The 23,716-nt window shown below is 50.2% G+C and overlaps 1 protein-coding gene and 1 pseudogene across 1 annotated transcript in view; both read left to right on the top strand.

The window, feature by feature from the left end:
- Nucleotides 1-23,716, top strand: part of TSPAN18 (tetraspanin 18) — a 174,841-nt gene that overhangs the window by 114,305 nt on the left and 36,820 nt on the right. The window contains exon 3 of the mRNA XM_006908059.3: nt 1,679-1,811. The gene's annotated coding sequence lies outside the window, so the exon portion shown is untranslated. The remainder of the gene's footprint in view (nt 1-1,678; nt 1,812-23,716) is intronic.
- Nucleotides 10,443-10,561, top strand: LOC112476700 (annotated as a pseudogene).

Here is a 23,716-nt window from a genome sequence, read left to right on the forward strand (position 1 = left end):
TAAGGGGGTGGGTGATCTGCTTCTTCAGCAGCTTTAAGGGAGCAAGTATGGACCGGGGTGGAAATAAAAGTTGGAGACAGGGGGTTTCCCAGATGAGCCTCTTCGTGGAGTGTGTGTGGGAAAGAGGCCCAGAGAGGCTGACACACACATGTCATCCGGATGAGCGGAAGCAGAGACCACAGGCAGCCGTGGTGAGCCCGTGAGAAAGGCACAGCTGCATAGCACGCCGCTAAAACAATCTCCATTGTCACCTCTTTCCTGCAGCCATTTATTTATTTCTAGATCATACCCTTTTGGAAAAAGCAGAGAATGCCACCCTTCCCAGGGTGTTCGTCCCACCCCCACACCTCCCCAGTTCTCACGAGATGGCTGCCTTCTGGTGTGACATTAGCGTTCACCATCTTGCAGAGCGCTAATGACATTTGCATTTTGCTGGCTGGTGAAAGTGTCGACTGGGCTGTGAGGTCCTGTGGGGAGTTTGTGGCCCAGAGAGAAAAGCAGGTATGCTGGGCTGGGGGCCCGCATGGGTCCATGAGAGCCAGAGAGGGCGGAGAAAGGTGGGATCAGAGGGAGCAAATGACTCGTGAAATTGAGAGATTTTTGTCTAAAGATGTGCCAAGGACACAGAACAACTCCCAGTCCAGTGCTCCGCCTCCTCCACAGGCACTCAAACATCCTTCCCTATGTCGCCTCCCTAACATTTACTGAGCTCTTGCTTTGTGCCAAATGCTCTTCTGTGTGCTTCACAGACTTATGAAAACCATTTTAACTCCCTTCAGTCCTTGACTGACGAGGAGACTGATGGTCTGAGAGGACACTCGAGTTGACCGGTGTCCCGTTTCTGGAACGAGGTTGCACCAGCGTGGGGCCAAGGCCCACCTGCCTCCAAAGCCCACACTTCTGACCACTGCGAGTGTTGCCTCCCACTCCTCATTGGGCTTGAACACAACCAGGAAACCATTCCCGGATCTGGCCTGTCTCAGCATCCACCTGGCAGGCATGCAGCAGACCCCAGTGGTGTGCCTCGGCTGCTCTAGGGGCTACAAGGCTGACAACTGTAAAAGAGGATGAACCCCTGGAGAGAGCACACGGGCACAAGTCAGGGGAGACCCCAGGTTTAGGCCTAGGTCAGCCACTTGCTGTGTGACTCTGGACAAGTTACTGCCCCTCTCTGAGTCAGTCTCCACATTGATAAAATGAAGCCATTGGTCTGGCTGGCTGGATCGTTCCCGGAATGCATCAGCACATAAGGAAGGATCTTTCCTTCAGTGCACTTGAACTCTCCTGGTGTTTCCACCCACTCACTCAGCAATATAAAGTTATGTTTTATATCAAAGCAAACCACAACACATTTGTCAAGCATCCCCACTCTGCAAAGGGCGCTGTGCTAGACACAGTGGGTGTGATGCTTATGTATTTTTATTCATGACCTACACACACAGGCATACTCATATCTTTGCATCTTAGAATTGTTTCTAGGCAAGTTTATCTGGGATCTAGGCTATGGCTCCCCAATCCTGATGTGGAACCCCAGGCTCCCGCTTTGGGTTCAATACTTTGCCTCATGGCATTGGGCCCAAAGAGCATTTTGGACAAAAACAAGAGACTTTGGGAAGTATGAGCTGATAAGCTTTCCCCGGACTAGGCAGTCACAGCTGATTCTGCTTATCTCTGACAGGTGGGCATCTCCTGGACAGCCCTGGGCTTGGAGTGGCAAGAGCTTCTGACACTGTCATCAAAGCAACTTGAACTCGCTGAATTTGGCATCTAGAAACGTGAGCACAATCCTTTTCCAGACACTGGTCACCCAGGTAAGGGAGTTCAGGCTTGTTCGGCACAAGGTTTTATGCTGCTTTTGTTGTTGTTATTGCTAATAGTAACCATCAGCTGGACATCTTATCATTCTTTATCACAGTGCAGTTCTATTTTCATTGGCAGGAGAGTCCAGTGGTTAAGGCTCTAAAGTACAATAGACCTGGGTTCAAATCCTAGAACCATCAATTACGAGTTGTGTGGCCTGAGGCAGATTCCTCAACCTGTATTTCAGCTTCCTCATCAAGCAAGCAGCAGCACCCACCTTTGGGTTTGTGGTCAAGATAAAATAAAGTAATACATGAAAAGGGCTTAGAATAGGATGGACACATAGTAAGCTCGGAACCCAATAAACATTAGTTGTTACTAATAGCATGCCTGCATCCATGACAATCTGTAATTAGTTTATTCTCACATTGGTCGAGTTCACATTCATGCTAGAATGTAGACTCCATGAGGACAGGAGTTTGTTCTTAGTTGAATCTCAGATCCCAGCAGAGTAAACTGGCCATTAAATGTTGAATGAATGACTATGTAAAGATGCTTTACTTATATTATGCAGAATCCTCAGAATAATCCTTGAAGGTCCTTGCATTAGTCAGGATATGGGTGTGGTTGTGTGTGATAAAAATCCAAAATAACAGTTCTTTAAACAAAAGAGAGGTTAATTTTACTCTCAAGAAAAATCTGAGCTAAGGGGATTCTTCTACACAAAAACATTAGGGAACCAAATTTTTTTCTGTCCTGTGGCTCCACCATCACTTATCCACAGCCCATGACAGTCTCTCCATTCCACTCAGCCAGAAGGGGAAATCAGAAAAGGAGAGAATGCCCCTTCCTTTAAGAGGGTGCACACATCACTTCCATGCATGTCCCATTGGCCAGAATATAGATATATGACACACTCGGCTGCAAGGGCGGCTGGAAGTTAGAGTCTTTATTGCCCAGTTACAATTCTACTTCTATCGAAGAAGAGGAAAATGGATTTGGGGGACCCTCCACCTTGCCGGAGAAGATGATTCATCCCCCCTTTTTTTTCATCCTCCCTCCCTCCTTCCTCACCCTGGCAACCAGTGATCTTTTTACTGCTTTTATAGTTTTGCCTTTTCCAAAATGTTTTAGAACTAAAATTGCACAGTATGTGGCCTTTTCAGATTGCCTTCTTTCACTTAACAATATGAATTTAAAGTTCCTCCATGTCTGTTCATGGCTCGATAGCTCATTCCTTTTTATCCAATAATATTCCATTGGATGCACCACCGTTCGTTTATCCATTCACCTATCAAAGGACATCTTGGTTGCTTCCAATTTTGGATGATTGTGAATAAAGCTGCTATAAACTTTCACATGCAGGTTTTTGTGTGGACATAGTTTTAACCAGTTGGGTAAACACCTAGGAACCTAATTGCTGAATTGTATGGTAAGAGTATGTTTAGCTTTTTAAGAAACCGCCGAGCTGTCTTCCAAAGTGGCTGTACCATTTTGCATTTCGACCAGCAACGAGTGAGAGTTCCTGTTGCTCCACAGCCTCGTCGGCAATTGGTGCTGTCAGTTCAGTGGATTTTTGTCCTTCTGTTAGTGTGTAGTGGTATGACCCCCATCTTAAAGTTGTGGATTATGAAATTTAGAGAGGGCAGCTTGCCCAAGGTGGTACAGCAGGTAAGTGATCCAGAAACTTTCTGGGCCTGCTTGACACCTGAGCCCAGTATCTTCCTGCTATACACCACAGCTCTGGGCAATTGGTGCTGTCGGTTCTGTGGATTTTTGTCCTTCTGTTACTGTGTAGTGGTATGACCCCCATCTTAAAGTTGTGGATTATGAAATTTAGAGAGGGCAGCTTGCCCAAGGTGGTACAGCAGGTAAGTGATCCAGAAACTTTCTGGGCCTGCTTGACACCTGAGCCCAGTATCTTCCTGCTATACACCACAGCTCTGCTCATGGCAGGTCTCTCTGAGACTAACAGACCAGTGCCCTGAGGTGTCTATTCTTGCCCCAAGCCCAGGCCTGGCTGAATTCCAGGGCCTCATTCATTGTTTAGTGTCTGTACCCCTCCAGCAGGACCGAAGGTCAATGAGGCAGGACCCTGAGGCGGGGCAGAGTGAGCAGTTGAGCCAAGGTTAGAGGTGTCTTACCAGATCAGCCAACAGTAGGAGGAGCCAGACAGCTGAGAAGGCTGGGGCACAGGTGAGCCTGGCAGGCTTCTAGCCTGTGCCCAGTCCTTGGATTTGAAGGAAAGGCTAGAGCTGCCACCCAGGTCAGCAAGAACCAATGATGTGCCAGAAGTGAAAGCTGTCTACAGCGGGGACCAGGGTGATGAGAGGCTGGGCAAAGGCTAAACTGAGGTCGGATGCTGGCTGTGTCGAACTGAGGTCAACACTCAACTCAAATGTGATTAAGCAAGACCAGCAACTTACTAGCTTGTTTATTGGTGTCCAAGGCAGGACTGAATCCAACGCTCAAATGATGCCCATGTCTGTGCCCTCTGCTTCCCTCCTGACGGCTACATTCCCCAGCAGGCCTGTTCCACGTGGCAGTGGTGCAGTGAACAGCAGCTCCAGACTGACATCCTGCTCATTTCAAATTCAATGAAAGGAGAGCTTCTTTTTCTCAGGAGTTTCAACAAAAGCCCCAGAGTTGAAGGTTATTGGCCGGTCGTGGGTCACGTGACCATCTCTGGCCAATCACTGAAAGCAGGAGAGAATGTGCCGATTGGCCAGTCTCGCTCAGTGTTGGGTGGTGGGTGGTGAGGGTGTATGTATTGTGAGTGGTGGGTGGGGGGGAGTGGGCCTGAAAGTGTGTGAGGGCTGGTACCCCAAAAGGAAAACCAAGCTGCTATTTTCAGAAAAAGGAAGGAATGCTGGGCAAAACAACAGATGCTCCCTGTTAGTGGCAGGGCAGGGGGTGGGAAGCATGGAGCAAGCAGGAGAGCTGATTGGTCTCAAATGGGTCCTTCCTGTGGCTTACAGCATTAGGGGTGGCCTCTGACAAGTATGCTTCAGTTTCATCGAATCTGATATCTGAAAGCCTGATTTATACACACACACAGACTCATACACACACACACACACACACACAAACGCATACTCACACACACGCACACAAAAGCAGACACGATATGTCTGCAGGTGATACTTCATTGTTCAAAAGGATTGCCCCCAAAGGTCCCTCCTATATTGAGTCTCCGTGCTCCCCAGCAGCCACCCCACTATCTCAGCCACCCCATACCTGGCTGCCTTGGGTTCCCCTCCAGTTCCTCAAAGGACCTTTTCCTAGTTCCCTTCACCTCCATTCTCATCCCCTTATCCCTAGGGAAAGTTTCTTGAGCCACTTTAGCATTTATTTGCCCTAAATGGCCGCTCAGAAGACTGATCCTATGACAGACCCTTCCTGGAAAACGATCCCTCAGCCACCACCTTTCTGAGGCCTCTCAGACAGAAGGGGAAAGAGAGGAGGCAGTCACTGACCGAGCAGGAGCCCCATCTCCGAGTGGCCCCGGGGCCTGGGCGGGATATAGGCAAGCAGGTCAGCCTCGCCCCCTCCCCCCAGCTGACATCCACCATGGCAGCTCTCTTATGCATTTAGGGTGCAGCGTATGATTTTATTCGAAAAAAGATTACTCTGCAGAAAAACAAAAGATGGAAAACCACAGTGTATGCTGCTGCCTCCCAGGCAACTATGGCCAAATGCTTTTTAAGATCTGTTTTTTTGCTTGATTTTGGTCAACCACAAACCTCCTGGCCCCTCCAGTCTCAGTCTCAGCCCCTCTCTCTCTCTCTCTCTCTCTCTCTCTTTCTCTCTCTCAATCTCTCAATCTCTCTCTTTCTCTCTCTCTCTCACACACGCGCGCCTGTGGATTCTGCAGCTCTGACTCACCGTGCAGACAGCTCAGCCGTTCAGCATCGCCCTGCCTTATATGGTGTGTTCAGTGCTCCTGAGGCAATGAGTATTAATTCATTTCTTCAGCCAGTGGCTATTGAGTTCTTACCATGGGCCAGACACTGTTTCATTTACTAGGGATTGAGAGGAAGCAAAGCTGAAAGGCCCCCCTCCTCAGGGGTCCCTGCCTTCTCCTCTGGGAGATCCGCCGGGGGCAGGACCCTTCCTCTGCATGTCTTGTCCCCAGCCTCTTGTCCAGTGTGTTGTTCAGTGCCAAACTATAGTCGGACTTGGTAGATGTTTGTTGGTTACTTTTCACATTATTTTTTAAAGTCCCTACTTATGATCGATCTGCAGAGAGGACCACTGGACCGCTACGGTCCCTTCTGGACCACCAGGATGACTTGGTCCTCACTGTCTAGGACAGAGTTTAAGATGCAGCTTGTCACGGGTCCTAGAAAGGGAGGAAAGGCCATGGTTAGAGGTCTATGTGCAAATTTGGTCAGGGAGTGTGTGCAAGTAAGCAAAAAGAATTAGCTGACCTTGACTCCAGTCATTCTCCATTCATTCAGATCAGCTCTGAGAGGCCCCCAAGGGGCTTCTGGCCTGTTATATGGGCGACGGACATGAAAGTAAACCCCTGTCATCCAAGGTAGAGAATGGGAAGATTTGGAGCAGAAATATAAAAGAAGGCTTGGGGGGGTGGTTGAAAGACCATTGGGTGGTGATAGTGGTGGGAGATCAGGGAATGTAGTATTTGAGCTGGGCTTTGAAACTGGGTGGAATATGGGATAAGTGAGGATGCTGGGAAGAACGTCGCAGGAGGAAGAAGCAATGAGGCCAAGGCCTGGAGCTGGGAGCCTGAGGCTTGGAAGACTGTGCCTGCCAGGAAGTAAAATAAATGCAGTCTGCTTCTTCCCTGCAGGCCTCCAGGCTTGGCTGCACAGGCCTGTGGCAATCTTCAAGACTGCTTTAAACCATAGTGTAGGTAGGTTTGAAAGTGATAGCGCTTCCGTTTCCCTTTTTTTTCCTCCATTCCCAGGAAAAAGAATTTCAGAGGGGCCCTTTGGAAGAGAAGGTGTTACACAGGGACTGAGAGTAATTAATCCTCCCATCTCCAAGATTCTTTACAGCAGTGGTCCCCAACCTTTTTGGCACCAGGGACCGGTGCATCTATGAGAATCTAATGCCTGATGATCTGAAGTGGAGCTGAGGTGGTGATGCTAGCGCTGGGGAGCGGCTGCCAATACAGATGAAGCTTCGCTCACTCACCGGGCACTCGCCTCCTGCTGTGAGGCCTGGTTCCTAACGGGTCATGGACTAGTACCAGTCCACAGCTGGCAGACTGGGGACTCCTGCTTTACAGAACTTACTAAGTGAGTTGACTTACAGTTTTGCAAGCAGCAGGCCTCTAGGCAGACCCTCAGCTGAAAGTCAGAAGACTTGAATTCTTGTCCCAGCCCTGCTACCGATGTCCTTAGCCTCCCTGTCCTGTAGTTTGTCATTTGTAAAATGAGGCGGTGAGGCCCCTTCTGGCTTTAAGCTTTTTATTCCAAGTCAGACCTGGGTTCAGATCCCACCTCAGCTATCCCTGTGACCTTGGCCCTCTGAGCCTCAGTTTTGTTCTCTGTAAATTGGAGATAATACTACCTATCTCACAAGACTGATGTAAAGATTAAATGAGATAACTAAATGTTTAACAATGTACTTGCCAAGAGGGTCAGTACTTAATGATAGCGCTGATGCTATTGGTATTATTATATTTATATTTTTAACTTTATAACTCTGGGAGGAATCCTCAATAGAGTCTTTGGTATACAGGTCACTGTAGGGCAGCCTAAGTCTGTGTCCCAAAAAATGATAGGGCTGAAAGTCACACCCCTCCCATCTCCAAATAGGGGTAGAGCTGCTTTCTTCATAATCACGTGTATTCATTCATTCATCAGATATTTATTGAGCATTTGCTGTGTGCCTAGGCCTCTGAGAGGCACATGGGATCCTGTTGAATGGAACACCCAAGCTGCCTACTCCCAGTGGCTCAGGCTGGCTTTGGGGCAGCCTCTGCCCCCCAGCTGGCCCACTGACACCACTGGCCAAAGGACCTCATACCAAGCATGGACGAGCTCAGGTCTGTAGGCTAGAGTCCTGGGCAGAAATCCCATCCCGGCCTCCCATGACTCCTGAAGCTTCGCACAACCCTTCCATTTCTATCTTGGGGCTAAGGCTCCAATGAAATGCCAGAGAATCCACCACAATTGACTGATCTGGCCTTGTACCTGGACAGACTGAAGAGATAGTTTGGACTGCCAGGTCCTGCTTCAGCATTATGCAAGCTGAAGTCTTTTGGAGAGGAAGAATGGCTTGCCACTGGGCACGGATTACAGGGCTATGTTTCATTCTCACCCTCTTTAATGCCTGTTTGGATCCCCAATTGCTGGGAGTTTTGAATATTGCTGGATGATGAAAAGCCTGCAAATTGGAAGGTGCCGAGGGGTCCAATGTGCCTTACGCCAACCTAATTCTTTCCTGGCAGCTGTGAGCCTCTCATCCTCTAGGCAGCAGCATCCAACACAGAGCTGGTCACACAGGGGCTTCAGTCAGTGCTTGGTGAATGGATGGACAGATGGCCGGTTTGTGGTGGATTCACTGTAACAGAGACCTTCCTAGCCTTGGTCCAAGTTTCCAAGGCAGTTGGAGACACCAGGCTCTGAGTCTGTTTTCCGGTGAAAATTTGATTTTGGCTCCTGAGCAAGATCCATAGTTTCCAAGTTGTGGAATGGACCCAAAACAAATGACTTTCGAGCTTGTCAGTTTCTCATTTCAGTTGCAGGAGGCAGCGTGGATTGTGCCCTGATCTAAGGATGAGAGAGCTGGCTGTCCATCATGAGAGTTCAGACCCTGGCTCCCGGTCCAGGTGACCTTGGGCATGTTACTTAGTCTCTCTCAAATTCTGTTTTCTCATCTAGAAGAGGATAGCTCTAATAGCACCCAACTCAGGGCTGTGATGAGCCTTAGATAAATAATGGATGTGGAAACAAGAGGCAGAGCTCTGGACACGTGGTAAATGTTCAAGAAAGGATGATGATGGTATATTTAATGATCCCTTAAGCTATTTGTTGCATAAACTTCTCTCTTCCAGACAGATATTTGCAGACTGTTTTGCATTTTTAAGACAAAAATTATTTTTTAAAGTTGTTATTACAGACGTAAAATACGCTCCTTAAAAATTCAAATGATCCAGAAGGATTTAAATTAAAAAGCAAATGCTCCCTCTCCCACCGGGCAGGTCCTTCCCAGCCCTTCCTCAGCAACATTGTCTTTGAATGTGATGCTTTCCATGTCTGGAATTTTTCTCCTTTTTTTTTCCCTCCCTAAGCATAGGGGACAGGTATGCAGACTGGAGGGAACACTGTCCAGGTAGCATCCAGGCCAAAAGTCCTGAGGCTGGTGCCCCAGTGGTCCCCTTGGAGCCAGAGGTGGCCTTTGTCCTCAGGGCAGCCTGGAATTTCTGGCTTGGGTTTGCTCCAAGTCTTGAGGGTCTCGTGTGGTGTCTTGGAGTCCTGAAGGGTAGCCCAAGGTGTGCCACATTTGGGCCAGGCTTGGAGGGACAGGCTCGCAGACACTGTGTCTGGCCATATGCCCAAGCCCTTTCTTCTGTCGTGGAGCTCAGGGCTCACTCAGTCCAGCCCAAGCTTCCATGTTCCTGGCAGGACGGTCGTTCTTCCTGTCCACCTTCTGACAGTCTGCACTTCCACACCTGTGCCCTCTGCTGCCACACTCCTTCCCTCATCAGGAAGAGCCAGGGCCTAGCACACAGTCCAGTGCATCATTGGTGCCAATGGACTTGCAGCCGGTTTGACTTTTACCAACACTAATGTGCAAGATATGTCATCTGCCTTTATTTTTCTACATCTGCCCTCATCCGTCACTGAGCCCCGTCTACCCATTTGAAGGACATTCGATCCCAGTCACGTTGGGGAAGGAGGAGTTTTGTCCCCTAAGATCATGTAGGAGGCTTGCTGGCCTTTATGTGACCCAGAACATTTGGGGTAGGCTGCTGGACTTCAGTCCATTTGGGACCCCACAGGTAGGCTCCTTTGCCAAGCCTTAGGATCCACTGAGGGCAAGTGGGCAACGGCCATTTCCATGCCAGCCTGGACACAGTGTGGTCTTTGGTTGTACTGGTAAGCCAGGAATTTGAGTGTTTAGACTCCTAGCCTCTCTCAGGCACCTCAGGGTGGCCCCATTGAAGTCCTGTCACCTCTTGGAAGGGCCATTCCAGTATCAGGATATCTGAGCCTATAGCTCTTGGATCCCAAATGTTCATTTGTTTATTGAGCACCAACTATGAACCAGATTCTTTCAGAGACTGGAGGTGAAAAATCATACAAGAAGGATCTCAAAGAGTTGAGTTTAACTAGCAGCTCTCAAATGTGGTCCTCAGAACAGCAGCATCAGCAAAGCCTGGGAACTTGTTGGAAATGTAGATTTTTCAGACTCCTGCCCTAGACCTAATGAATTAGAGACTTGGGGGTGAGGTCCAGCATTCTGGGCTTTGACAAGCCCTCCAAGGGATTCTGACGTAACCTCAAGTTTGAAAATCACTGAGAGCAACCAGCAGGCCACAGGAGGTCTAATACACTGTGATGTGACAGCACATTGAAGGGGTACCAAGCCCATGCTGGGGAAGGGAGAGGTGCTGAGGAAGACTTGGATTATGAATGATTTAGAGGTGGACAAAGAAATCTGTGTGCATCTATGGCCATGCCATCCTGAACAAGCCCGATCCTGACTGATCTCAGAAGCTAAGCAGGATCAGGCTTGGTTAGTATTTGGATGGGAGATCACCTAGGAAGACCAGGTGCTATAGGCGTAAAAAATAAAAAAATAAGGGATTGTAAGCTGACAAGGTCCTTGCAATCTGTGAAGTCAACCAAGGGTTGCCTCGCCTAAAAAACTAAAGTGAAAGAAAGAAAGAAATCTGTGTGTGACTTTGGGGAGGGGAGTGGATTCCTGGCAGAGGGATCAGCACATGCAAAGTCCCTGGGGCACGTCAGAGCAGAAGTATTCCAGGACCTACACCGTGCTGCTGGGGTGGAGTGAGAAGAGGGCATGGGGAAGGGAGGGGATAATCAATAGGTCTCTTGTGGTCTGGGTTTGGGTTGTTCTGCAGGAGTGCTGGGGAGCCATGAAAAGGGTTTGTGCAGAGGAGGTGGGAAGACCTGTACCCTGGAGAGATGGTTGGGAGGATGGATGGTTGAGGTGAAGTGCCCTGGACCACAGCAGGTGGCAAGCTGTCTTCTGGAAGGCTGGGCTGAGCCTATGGTAGATGGAGAGGAGGAGGCAGGGCGAGGCTGGGATACCCTGGGTCCTGGAGAAGCCCTGCCCTGTTGCTAGAACATTCCTTAGGGGAGCTGAGCCAACTGAGTTCTGGAGCCCAGGGAGCCATCTCTGTCCCTCTCTGTCTTAGTACCTCGAAAGCATTCTGTAACTGTCCTGTGCTGTAACTAGTGTCTACATTCATGCCTTCTACCCTGTCTCCACTTACTATCTCTGGTGTGGAAGGGACTTAAATATTGTCTGCATATTGGGTTCTTGACTTGGAGTGTAGGAACCAAGAAATGCAAGGGCAAACCTGGAACCCTGTGAGGATAGAGATAGGTGGAGGCTGAGAGGGGGCCAGGAGGGGCCCAGGTGGATGACGGTGTGGATCAGTAGGGCCCTTGGCCTCCCCACCTCGGTGCTGGCTTGGGAGCCACATGGAGAGGAGGTGGCTGGGAAAGTCCCTAGCCCAGCCCGGCTCCCTCCTCAGAGGTCCCAGCCTCCTTCAGAGGCCCCAGCCTCTCTCACTGCCTTCCCAGGGCCAGGCAGGCACACGAAAGCTTCTGGGGACTCCTATGAGCTCATCCTGTGGTGAGTCCAGGGCTGAGAGGAGGGAACTTCGAAACCACAGCCAGGATCCTGAGTCCTGGGGAGTCCTGGGGAGGCCAGCTCTGGGGAGAGAGAGGGCGGAGACACCCCTCCCCCGCCCCCCACCCACCAGGGTGGAGGGTGGGGCAGGTATGAAACAGGCTCCTGGCCGCAGGGCTGCATTTGACTGGCTGCATAGTGACTTTGGGTTGGCAGCTCCTGCTCCCTCTGCACCCACTCCTGGGGCTAGTTTAGGCTAAAGTGCAGTTACTTGGAGCCCTGTTATGCTTGCCCTGGCCTGGCCCTTGTGCATTCAGTGTCACATTAGCCCCCAGCAACAATCAGTGCTGATTTGTGGTGAGCCGTTCAGAGCTCCTGTGGTTCCGCCCTAGGAGGTGCCAATTAGGCCCTGCCCACTAGGTCCCCTCCCTCAGGAGGGCTCAGGCCTTTCTGCTTTACTCTGAGTATAGTTTTAACTCTTGAGGGAAATGACCAGCAAGGATTTGTGGCCTCACAGACTAACTGGACTGGGAGGGGTTTCAAGGTCATCTGTTTTGACTCCTTGAGGTGGTCACTGAGCCTCTGCTTACATACCTTTAGGACTGAAGGGCTTACTACCAACTAAGAAAGCAGTGTTTGGATTGCTCTGAAAGTTATTCTCCTGCTTTGCACAGACTTGGGGTTCAAATTCTACCCCTGCCACCTACTGTGTGGCCTCAGGCAGGTAACTTACCTTCTAGAGCTCTGGTTTCCTTTTGTCTAAATGGGTCTGCTAAATACCCACCTCTCATTTTTGGAGAGGTTTAAATCAGACTTCTTTACAACCAAGAGCAAGTGCATAGACCTGGAGCCTATACAGGTGTTCCCTGCTGATCTCCAGGTCTCACAGCCAGTCACATCACCAGGATAGATGTGGGTCCTTCCCTGGCACCTGGTATTTGCTCAGTACAAGATTGGTTTCATCGCCTCCTCCTTCAAGCAGACCCACCAGTACCTTAGTGACAGGCCAGACCAAGTCCTTGGTTCTTATCCTCACTCAGAGACCCCAAACCACAGGATGCCCTCAGCTGCCACCCAGCCCTAGTCTCCAAAGGCTTCTGGGGGACCAAGTCTCCTATAGGCCCCCTCCCTCATGCTGTGCCCTTAAAGAGGTCTGCTGGTGGGTTTTCCTTGACCCTCACAGGGCAAGAAATAGCAAGTGCCAGCGTGAACCCACAGGCAGAGAAGGCAACGAGCTCAGGCCATAGCGACTGGCGATGACTTCAGGTCAGCCTGCCACTGCCACCACAGGGTGCGGCTGTCACCCTCAGCTATGCCGTTGGCCCCTCTGGACTCCTGCTTTGTTGTTGGTGGTGCTGTTTTGGTGATGTTTTTTAACGGCTTTGAGGAGGTAGAATTTACACATCATAAAATTCACTCATTTTAAGGGTTTGCTTCAATGATTTGTAGTAAATTTACAGTTGTGCAACCATCTCTAAATCTAATTTTAGAATATTTCCATCACCCCCAAAAGAAATCTGGTACCTATTTGCTGTCAGTTCCCATTCCCACCCCCAGCCCCAGGCAACCACCAATCTACTTCCTCTCTATAGATTTTGCCTTTTCTGGACATTTCATATAAATGGATCAGACACCATGTGTGGGCTCTTGTTTTTTATAGCCTGGTGGAGGTGGGTGGAGACTGCATCCACTCAGCGATATGCCCATCTTCCCACAGCCAGCCAAAGCCAAGTCGTAAATGTGGTTTTTTACAGTTAGAAAAACTCACAAAGACACTGAGTGCAATCTTTATTTCGGTGCAAGAAAGGAATCCTCTGTACTCAATCCCACACTAGGACCTTCTGACATCTGTTTTAATACACTCAATGTCAGGCAGGCCATAGCCCCCAAGAGACTAAAGGAAATTTGCATGTTCTGATCATATGCTAAGTGCTAGGCTTGCTAATGTCATGTGATCTTTGGTTCTATCCTCTGAGATGGAATCATTTTACAGCTGAGGAAATTGCCGCTCGGAGGGTTGAAGGTACTTACTCAAAGTCACACAGGTTGGAAGTGGGGAGAGCCAGGATTTGAATTCTGGGTTTCTCTGATTTCAAATCTATCTGTTAACACCTGTTACAGGTTCCCAGTGGTAGATAATGAAACACAAGATGGGGATACCCATCTTTGTATTAGAGTGAACCCGGTCTTCCTGTAACTTTCACCCATTGTTTCTAGTTTGACCAACAAGACCACCAGCTTGGACATGGGGAGATCCGGGTGGGGGGTGGGGATCAAGGAAGACTTCTTGGAAGAGGTGATGTCTGAGTTGGGACTTGAAAGATTACCAGGAATTAACAGGCAGAGCTGGTAGGAAAGAGTTTCCAGCGACTCTTTTAATATTTTACAGCTCCCTGAGTCTGGAGGAAACCATGGAGAATTACCTACTCTTGTTCATTCTCCCCCAAACATCACCAGTAAGTGGTGGTCCAGCAGCAGTGCTTGAATACCTCCAGGGACAAGGGGCTTACCACCTTACCTGGGAACCTGTTTCATTGTGGAACAGCTCTGACTTTAGGCTGAGCTGAAGATAGCCTCCCTGTGGCCACAACTGACTTGTAACCACAGAGGGGATGGCCAGTCCCTCTTCTCACCACTGTCCTTTGGGACGCTGAGTGCAGCAGGTGGGGTCTCAGAGGCAGCCTGAAAGTCTTGGCCGAAATGGGCTCAGTTCTGCCATCCATTCTCTTCAGTACATGCTGTAGACCGTACATGCTGCTCAGGCCTGGCCTCTGGGACACCCAACCCATGTCCTTGGACTTGGAAGCAGGTTCAGATAGTGACTAAGAGTATGAATTTGGGAGCCAATGCCTAGTTAACATCCCAGCTCTGCCACTCACAGATGTGACCTTGGACTAGTCCCTTAAGCTCATCGTGTCACACTGTTCCTATATTAAATGAGATTAAGAATAGTACTACCCTGTCTTAGCCTGCTTGGGCTGCCATAACAAAATATTATAGGCTGGGAGCTGAAACAACAGTTATTTTCTTATAGTTCCGGAGTCAAGAGGTCCAAAATCAAGGTGCCAGAAAATTTGATTTCAAGTGATGCTTTTCTTCCTGGCTTGCAGACTCCCACCTTCTCACCGTGACCTCACATGGCCTTTTCTTTGTGTGCACCGAGAGAGAGAGAGAGAGACCTCTTGTGTCTTTTCTTCTTCTTATAGAGACACCAATTTTATTGAATGAGGGCCCCACCCTTATGACCTCATTTAACCTTAATTATCTCTTTAAAGGCCCTATCTCCAAATACAGTCACACTGAGGGGCAGGGCTTCAGCATATGAATTTTGGAGGACACAATTCAGTCCTTATCATGAAACAACCTCATAAGATGTCTATGAGATTCATCGGGTAAATGCGTATAAAGCAGTAATAGCGGTACCCGGTATGTTGTAACTGCTATATTAGTGTGCACTATTATGGCAGCAGTTAGTGTTAAATGGGGGGTGAGAAAATCCCTTTTCCATCCCTGCTGCAAGTCTAGACCCTGCAAAAGCCTAATGAGCACACACACTTAATAATAGCAGGTATTTATATTCAGCCATAAAAAAGAAGGAAATTCTACCATTTATGACAATATGAGTGAAACTTGAGGGCATTATGCTAAGCGAAATAAGCCAGACAGAGAAAGACAAATTCTGTATGATCTCACTTCCTTATGCAATCTAGAAGAGCCAGACTCGTGGAAATAGAGAGTAGGTTGGTGGTGGCCTGGGGATGGGGCGGGGTGGGGAAATGGGGAGATGTTGATCGAAGGGTACAAGCTGGCAGTTATAAGAGGGGTAAGTTCTGTGGCTCTAATGTACAGCGTGGTGATTCTAGTTAACAAAACTATATTGTGTACTTGAAGGTTGCTGAGAGTAGATCTTAAATGTTCTCATACAAAAAAAAATGTTTAAAAAATAAATAATAACAGCAGATATTTATTATCATGCTTACTATAGGCCAGGCTCCATCTTAAGTTGTTACTTAAGCCTCACACTAGCCTTATGAGATAGATGCTCTTAGTATCCTGATTGTGCAACTGAGGAAACTGAGGCACAGAGAGGTGAAGTGACTTGCCCGAGGTCACACAGCCATCAAAGGCCTAGTAAGTTATAGCATACAGTTATTTATTCAAGTGATATTCATTAAGGGCCATCTCCCATGCTGGGCACACAGACCCTGACCTCCAGTTCACAGTCTAGGGGAGAAGATAGACCCATGGCTAGATAGTGGCAGTCCCGTGTGCTGAGTGCTCTAACAGGGCGAACCCAGGGAGCTGTCATGGAGCTCATGACACCTGTGCTGTGACACGCAGCAAGGCCACTGGAGATACCAGGGAGGGCTTCCTGGAAGAAGAAACATTTAAGCTGAGGTCGAGAAGAAGGTGAGAAAACAGCTTGAATGAGGCTCTAGGAGTGAGAGAGTGTGTAGCTGGGGTTCTCTGAGGATTTGCTGGCCAATAATTTGCGTTCTAAGATATCCTAGTGGTCCCGTAACAGCACAGGGCTTCTGTGGTGGCTCAGGCCTCTGGCATCACAGGGGTTCTCTGTCGCTTAGAAATCCTAGGGTAGCCTAGCACCCATGGCAACTAGGGATTCCATGTCGGTTCAAGGAATTTTATGGTGGCCCAGAATTTTTTCTGATACCCAAGGGACCTGTGTGGTCTTGTGCACTGTGACAGCCCAGGGATCTGGTCACCCCCAGGTGTACTGCAGCAGCTTCTGAGGAGTCCAGGCTTTGGGGATCCTGGGGATTCTATGGAACCCCAGGGACTGCATGACATCTCCAGAGACCCGTAGCCCTCTTCTTTATGTCTGTGGAAAGAAGAATATGCAGATTCATAGTAGACAAACCCCTTGCCGGAAAAAGGAACCAGCGTGGGGGGAGACTGTACCTGGAGGTGCATTTACAAGGCTTACGCAGGAGAGAAGTCCAAGGAGATGTGGCTGGAAGCCCCCTCCCTCCAGGGTCTGGGGAGCCAAAGAGTCTGGATTCCTTAGGGTTTATTTCCTTTTGGAAAGCAGAAAATTAGCCACTTCAGGTTGGTCTGCGGGAGCGCTGTCCTGACCTGCAGGCCTGTGACTTGAAGAGGACCGAGGCTGTGCCTATTACTTGGAAACGAGGCATCATTCCTCATAGCCCCTTAAGCAAGTGTATTGTGCAGGGCCAGGGGTGCTGCTGTCCACGAGGGGGCTGGCACGCCTCACTCACAGACCTCAGCATCGGCCCCTCAGGGGCTCGTATAAGCTGGGCCTTCCCCAACTGGAACAGCTGTGTTCACGCCAGCACCGCTGCTCCAGGCCGGACAAGCAACTTGTCTGGGCCTCAATAGTGCCATCCCTGTTCACACCTGCAGAATGGGGACAGCACTGCTGCCTGTTTCACAGAGGGGTTGAGGTGCTCAGTGCAGAAGGGGAGGGCCCTGTTCCCACTCTCCATGGGAGCTGTGCACTCCCGTGTGAACTCTGTACCATGGAGCCTCAGTTTGCCCATCTGTGAAAAGGGCATGGGCCTAGCACAGTGGAGGACACACGATAGTTTCTAAACAAATGTTAGCTTCACCCCCAACTACCCCACCTTCAACCAGAGATGGCAGCCAGGTGCCCTGGGCTTAGGGAGAGGGTGTCCTCAAGAGGAGGGGTTCAAACTGGTCAAGAGGAGGGATGGAGAGTGTTGGAGCCTCTGGGCTTAGGGAGAGGGTGTCCTCAAGAGGAGGGGCCCATCTGGTCCCATAAATGTCAACGATCTTTGTGCCTTTGTCTCTGAGGGAAACCTCCCTTTCTTCCCTGGGAAGAACCAACATGATAGCTACCTTCATCGGGCACTGTGCTAAGAGTTTTACACCCATGATCTCATTTAGTTCTCCCTACAGCACTATGAGGTAATACTATGGTGATCTCATTTTACAGACAAGCAAACTGAGGTACAGAGATGGCAACTAAGTTGTCCCAGGGCACAGGACTAGAATGAAGCAAGGATTCATGCGCAGGACTGTCTTGATTGCAAAGCCTGGACACTAATCACCTCCCTTCCCAAGTGTTTTTCTAGAAAAACCCAGCAGAGAAAAAGAAAAACGGTGAGATAGAAATGAGCCAGAAAACTAGTTGGATGCTTAGCTCCTGTGGGGCAGGGGGAGGGTCCATGGTTCGTCCTTCCGGTCTATGTCTGGCCTGGCTTTTGGCACTTCCCAGTTGGCGGCTGGGTGGTGGGTGGAGGAGGGCGTATGAGAAGGAGAGGGTAGGCAGGGGCCAGCCCCTTGAGGATCATTTGAGGACCCCAACCCTCAGTAGCATGGAACCTGCTGAGACTGGATTCTTCCCTTCTAGCGACCCCTCTTTTAGAGAAACTGGGCAAGAGGAGGGATGGAGAGTGTTGGAGCCTCTGGTCTGAACAAGAACTAGTTCTGCCCATACTTCAAAGGAAGAGGCGGGAGGAAACAGACACGGTAACTGGGAGAGAAGGAGGGGTCCAGCAGGGCACCGACCCATTTTGCTTTTCTAGCCAAGTGGGGTTCAGCGTGAAATCGGAGGACAGGATTCATTTTCCTATCCCACTGTGGCTAGGTCTGCCCTGGGGCTTGGGTTGCAGGCCCTGTAAAGAAGGGGGACCCCTGGGTCCAGCCCCTGTGCCCCAGCCTGCTTTCTCTCCCACCCAGCCCAGCTGGGCCTGGAATGCTGGACAGCCCAGCCCAGATCCAGCCTCTTTGATGCCACTGCCAAATACCAGACCACTTATCAGGCTTTTCCAGAGAGCTGATGTCCCCAAGCAGAGCTCCAAGCCTGCAATTAGGAAAGCAGCAAAGGGCTTAACTTTGGGCTTTTCGGTGGGAAAGATAAGCTTGGTGTGGATTAAGCTGGAGGGTAAAATAATATTTACTCTCAAACAAAACTCTCTGCTAGGAGCAAATCTGGGCCCTGGGGCTTTGGAGGGTTAGGGCTGCCTGGGGGTCTGCAACTTCCACCAGGTCCCCAAGAAGTCTTTCCTCCCCACTGACCCGTGGTTAGGCTGGTTCCACAGCCCAATTCGCCACAGTGCTTATTCTCATTATGAAATGAAAATGAGAAGCTATAAGGTTCAGTGTGCTATTATCTACGGAGCACTTGGCTTAGGCAATGATCTCATCCAATCTGTATAGCTATCTTGGGAGTCGAGTTTATGACCCCAAGTAGATAAAGACTCAAGTCTCAGTTCTGCCACTTCCAGCTCTTGACCTTGTAGTTTCATCTCCTGCGAGCCTCCATTTTTCACCTGTGAAATGGGAGTGAGGGTAGCTGCCTCAAGTGTGTCGTGAAGAGGAGCCATGGTGTGTGTAAAAGTGCCGAATAAATGGGAGGTCGTTTTAGAAAAGATAAGGCTCCAATATGTGAAACTTCAGCTATTCGGTGCCAAAGCTGAGATTCAGACCCAGAGCCATGCGATCCCGTGTGAGCCAGGCCTCCGACCGACCAGTCGGGGAGGGGCCCGGGACAGGAGCTGGGTGGGCAAAGAGGCCCTGCCTGGCCCTCATCGGGATGGCCATGCAGACGCAGCCTTGAGCTCCAGAGACGGAGGAAGGGCTCCAGTGCCTCTGTCTCCACTTTCCTTTGTGGAACAACAACCAGACCATTCTCCGCTCCTCATCTCATGCCTTGGGTCATGTGTGCCCCTGGAGCCTGGGAGGAGAGCACCGTGGCTCATTCTGGGGGAAAACAAAAACGGAGGTCAGGGCTGTCTGTCCCTGACAGGGCAGGCGCTGGCTCCAGGGAAGGAAGGGGGAGTTGAGAGTCAGGTAGGGCATGCTCCAACTTCCCTCCCACCGCACTGTGAAAGGAGCCCTTCTGGGTTCTCGTACAGACTTAACCTCCAGAGACAGGCCTGGCTGTGAGGCCTGGGGAGGCCCTGCTCCTCTCTGGGCCTTGTTTTCTTATCTCCAAAATAAAGGCATTGGAACTAAACAGAAGGGACCACTGCCTAGGTGGTTAAATCAGGGAAGTCTTCATGGCTGAGGAGCCATCGAGCTTTGAAGGGCGAGTTCTCCAAGCGGATATAGGGAGATAAGATATTGCAGGACCAGGTCGTAGCACCTGTGAAGACCTCGCACCTTCAGAATGTGGGGCTTAAATGACCCTTTCACAGTGATTTGTTTCAATTACATCAATAACACATTTTTGGGTAAGAAAAACATAGAAATCACCTGAGCATAGAGAATAAAAGAAAAATCACCGTAGTCAGTTAATATTTTGTACCATTTCAGCCCTTTTTAATATGACTAAGAATGTGGCTTTTAAGTTTTCTAATATGCAGAGAATCTCGGATTCTGGGCAGACAGGAGAGAACAAAGAACCGTCTTCTGGAAGCAGAGCCAGGCCTCAAGCCCTAGACAGACGAACAGCGTTTCCTGGGGGTGAGGGCAGACACACAGGCAGATACTTGGAGAAGGGACAGTATTGGCGTCTGCTCCCACAGCTCCTGCAGTGGAACTGCCAGGGCTGAGGAGGGGCAGCTCAGGGGGAGGGTCTTTGTGTGCATGAATGAGGCCTTGTGGGAAGGGCCTGCCCGGCTGCTTCTGGGAAGTCCCTGCGCCTGTCAGCTGGCAAAAGTGGCCATCCTGCCGCCAAGCAGCTGAGGGGGTCCCCATAATGGCTTAACTGTGGTTTCCTAAGATGTCTGGCTGCAGGGAACAGCAGGCTGGGGAGGGGGCCTAATGACACTGTGAAGTCATTGCTGTGATCTTGCCAGCTCTTTGGCGCCACCTTTAAAATATGGTCCATCTTAATGGACAGGCCCTAAGAGGGAGAGTGGGCAAGGGCAGGGTGGGCGGCCCAGGACAGGGGACCTGAGCCGGAGGCAGTGGGTCAACATGGGCATAGAGGGGACTATCCACTCCTTGACCTCCAGGCCCAAAGCCCATTTGGGTGGGGTTCTCTTCCCAAGGTAGGTCCACATCCTTCTTGGGCTCCTGTCCTGCTTCTCCCATCCCCCAATACCAGCAGATTTCCTCCCAGAGGCCTCACCCAGGCCCTTCTCACCTAATGAGGCAGTTAAAGCAGCCCATGAGGCAGCTCCGGTACCCCGCACCCCTTCATGCAAGCTATCATCCTGGGCCTTCTGGTCATCTGGGATCCCTAGGGGAATGCCAGTGCCTTGGGGGTGGGGAGGTCATAGCAGCCACCTGAACCATCGTCACCTTGGCCATGAAAACAGGACAGGGGTGTTCCATTTCCTTCACAGCTCCTGCTCCTGTGAAGTCTGTTAACAGTAATTATGAAGTTATGGGGAATTCCCAGTCCTCCTAATTAGTGTTAATAGGGGCTGGGTGAGCTAGACATGGGAAAATAGATGCCTTTGTTTGTAGTCTCCAAATTAGACTACTGCATTCTGCCTTTAGGTATGATGTAGCTGTGTTCTCTTCTTGCCCGCCTCCTCATGGAGCTATGCTCTGGCACCATGCACACACCCACTGACCATCCTATTCCCTGTGTGCACACACATCCACAAACACACATTCATACACACACACACTCTCTCTCTCTCTCTCTCTCTCTCTCTCTCTCTCTCTCTCTCTCTCTCTCTCTCTCTCTCTCTCTCTCTCTCTCTCTCTCTCTCTCTCTCTCTCTCTCTCTCTCTCTCTCTCTCTCTCTCTCTCTCTCTCTCTCTCTCTCTCTCTCTCTCTCTCTCTCTCTCTCTCTCTCTCTCTCTCTCTCTCTCTCTCTCTCTCTCTCTCTCTCTCTCTCTCTCTCTCTCTCTCTCTCTCTCTCTCTCTCTCTCTCTCTCTCTCTCTCACACACACACACACACACGCACACACACAGCAGCACAACAGACTTCAAGCTTTAGATCCCGGATTAAGACATCATTTTGCAAAGCAAGCACCAAAACCAAGCAGCATGTCAGCCACACTGCCAATTGCCTTTACCGATACCATTAGAGGCCCCCTCCCCCATGCCACACCCCACTCCAGAGACCCCAGTGCACCCACCTCCCCAAATTAGATTGTATTAACAAACCATCACGTGTTCCAGTTAGCATGCCGAGTGGACAAGCTGGCTGAGCAGAGTAACAATTCCCTCCTCTCACTTGCTCACAGGTCTGGGCGCATCCCCCCAGGAGGGAACAAGCCCAGCCTGCTCCTCTCGGCCTCTGGTGGAATAATGAGATCTGGCGTCTCTGCCAGGCCTGTGGAAGGGTCTGTGGCCATCCCAAAGGAGGTTTCCTTCAGACGAAGCAGGAGGGACAGTATAACTCACGGTTATCATGTAGTATTGACTGTTCAGCCAGTGCTAGGATCTTCTACCTAGCATGGTGCTTCTTCAACTGAGTTGTGGGTACCCACAGGGCCTGGGGGCTCCTCCCTCAGCCAGGGGGTACACGAAGTTTCAAGATGTGTCTTAACAGAACATCAGTTCTTAAAGATTTGGAAGACAATACCTTAATTTTATATTAAAACAACCGTAGGTATATTTTGAAGTAAAATGCAAATAGAGAGAGAGGAAGAGAGACAGACACCCGCACCAGCACACGAACACAAGCACACACACACATAAGCGCATATACAGGAGATTTACAGGAAATTTCGCTCTCCCACTTTCTTCTCTGGGCTAGATCCCCAGGTGTGTAGTGGGTAATAGGATTCCTTCTGTAGCCACTGCAGTAACTGAGGAGGGAGAGTTTGTGAGGTTCTAAGTCACAGCATAATGCTGTGTGATGTTGGGAAGCCACTATACCTCTCTGGTCGTCTGATCTCTGAATGGCACAATGGTCATGGTGATCATGCCTCCCCAGGGCCAGCTTCACAAGTATGCAGCCTGGGCAGTCACACGGGGCCCTGTGCTTAGAAGGACCCCACACTTGGTTTAATGCTCTGCTGTTGCCATCTTGAAATTCTTAGTAACTTTTTAATAAGAGACTCCTCATTTTTACTGGGCCCCACAAGTGATGGAGCTGGTCCTTCCTCTTTCGATAAAGTCTTACTTAGCAAGGGTTAAATCAGAAATGTGTGAAAGGGACTCACACAGAGATTCGTTTCTCTATTCCCCCCTTCTTCCTCCTCCAAATATCCATTGAGCATTCACTCTGTGGCAGACACTGTACTGCAGGGGTCCCCAACCCTGGGGCCCCAGACCAGTACTGGTTGCGGCCTGTTAAGAATGGGGCCACACAGCAGGGGGTGCGTGGCCTGGAAGCTAGCGCAGCTTCACCTGTATTTGCAGCCGCTCCCCAGCGCTAGCATCACCACCTCAGATCAGCAGGCATTAGATTCTCATAGGAGCACCGGTCCCTGGTGCCGAAAAGGTTGGAGACCGCTGCTGTACTGGACGCTGAGATTCAGCAATGAAACAGGCAAGGTTCCTGCCCTCTTGCATTCAAGGGAAGAGGGGAGAAGATAAGTAACAGGGAGAAAACATCGTTGGAGGTAACTGTCAACGGCAGGGGACTAGACAGTGACTAGGGAGAGCGACTACTTTAGGCTGGCGGGGCGTGCAGGTGGGGTGGTCTGGGACGGTCTCCCTGAGGAATTGGATCAGAGACCTGAATAAAGTGAGGGAATATCTGAAGGAAAGATAGTCCCAGGCAGAAGGACCAGCAGGTGCAAAGGGTCTGAGGTAGGAATGTGCTTACCATGTGGGAGACGCCACTGTAGCTCGATCCGTCTGGAGTGGGATGAGGGAGGAGGAGGGGGTCAGAGATGAGCTCAGTTGGGTGGGGGGTCCTTGTAAGCTGTTGTGAGAATGTGGTGGAGGTAAGTAAGAGACAAGAGGGTAGAGGACTCCTTAAACCAAAACTGCATATTTGTGATCTCCCATGATTAGTTGCCCGGAGGCCAGAATGGCAGGAGGAAAAGGACAAGGGTGTCCTCTTGTCTTCTGGAAACTCAGAGCAAGTTGTCTCTGGCAAAGGATGAGTGGCAGCCTCAGGGTCAGGCCCTCCGCTGTTGCTCAGGGATGGCTCCTCTCCTAGCTCTCTTCCTCCTCCTCTGATTGGACAAGAACTGTCCTGGCTTAGTCAGCCTCACCTGTCCTCGCTGAGGCGAGACAGTGAAGCTGGGGAAGGGACGGGCGATAGAGGGAGGGGATGCCGTCCTTTCTGGATCCCCCATGTTGCTCCAAACATGG

Source organism: Pteropus alecto, unplaced genomic scaffold, assembly GCF_000325575.1.
Source record: "Pteropus alecto unplaced genomic scaffold, ASM32557v1 scaffold71, whole genome shotgun sequence".
In the NCBI taxonomy this organism is placed as follows: domain Eukaryota; kingdom Metazoa; phylum Chordata; class Mammalia; order Chiroptera; family Pteropodidae; genus Pteropus; species Pteropus alecto.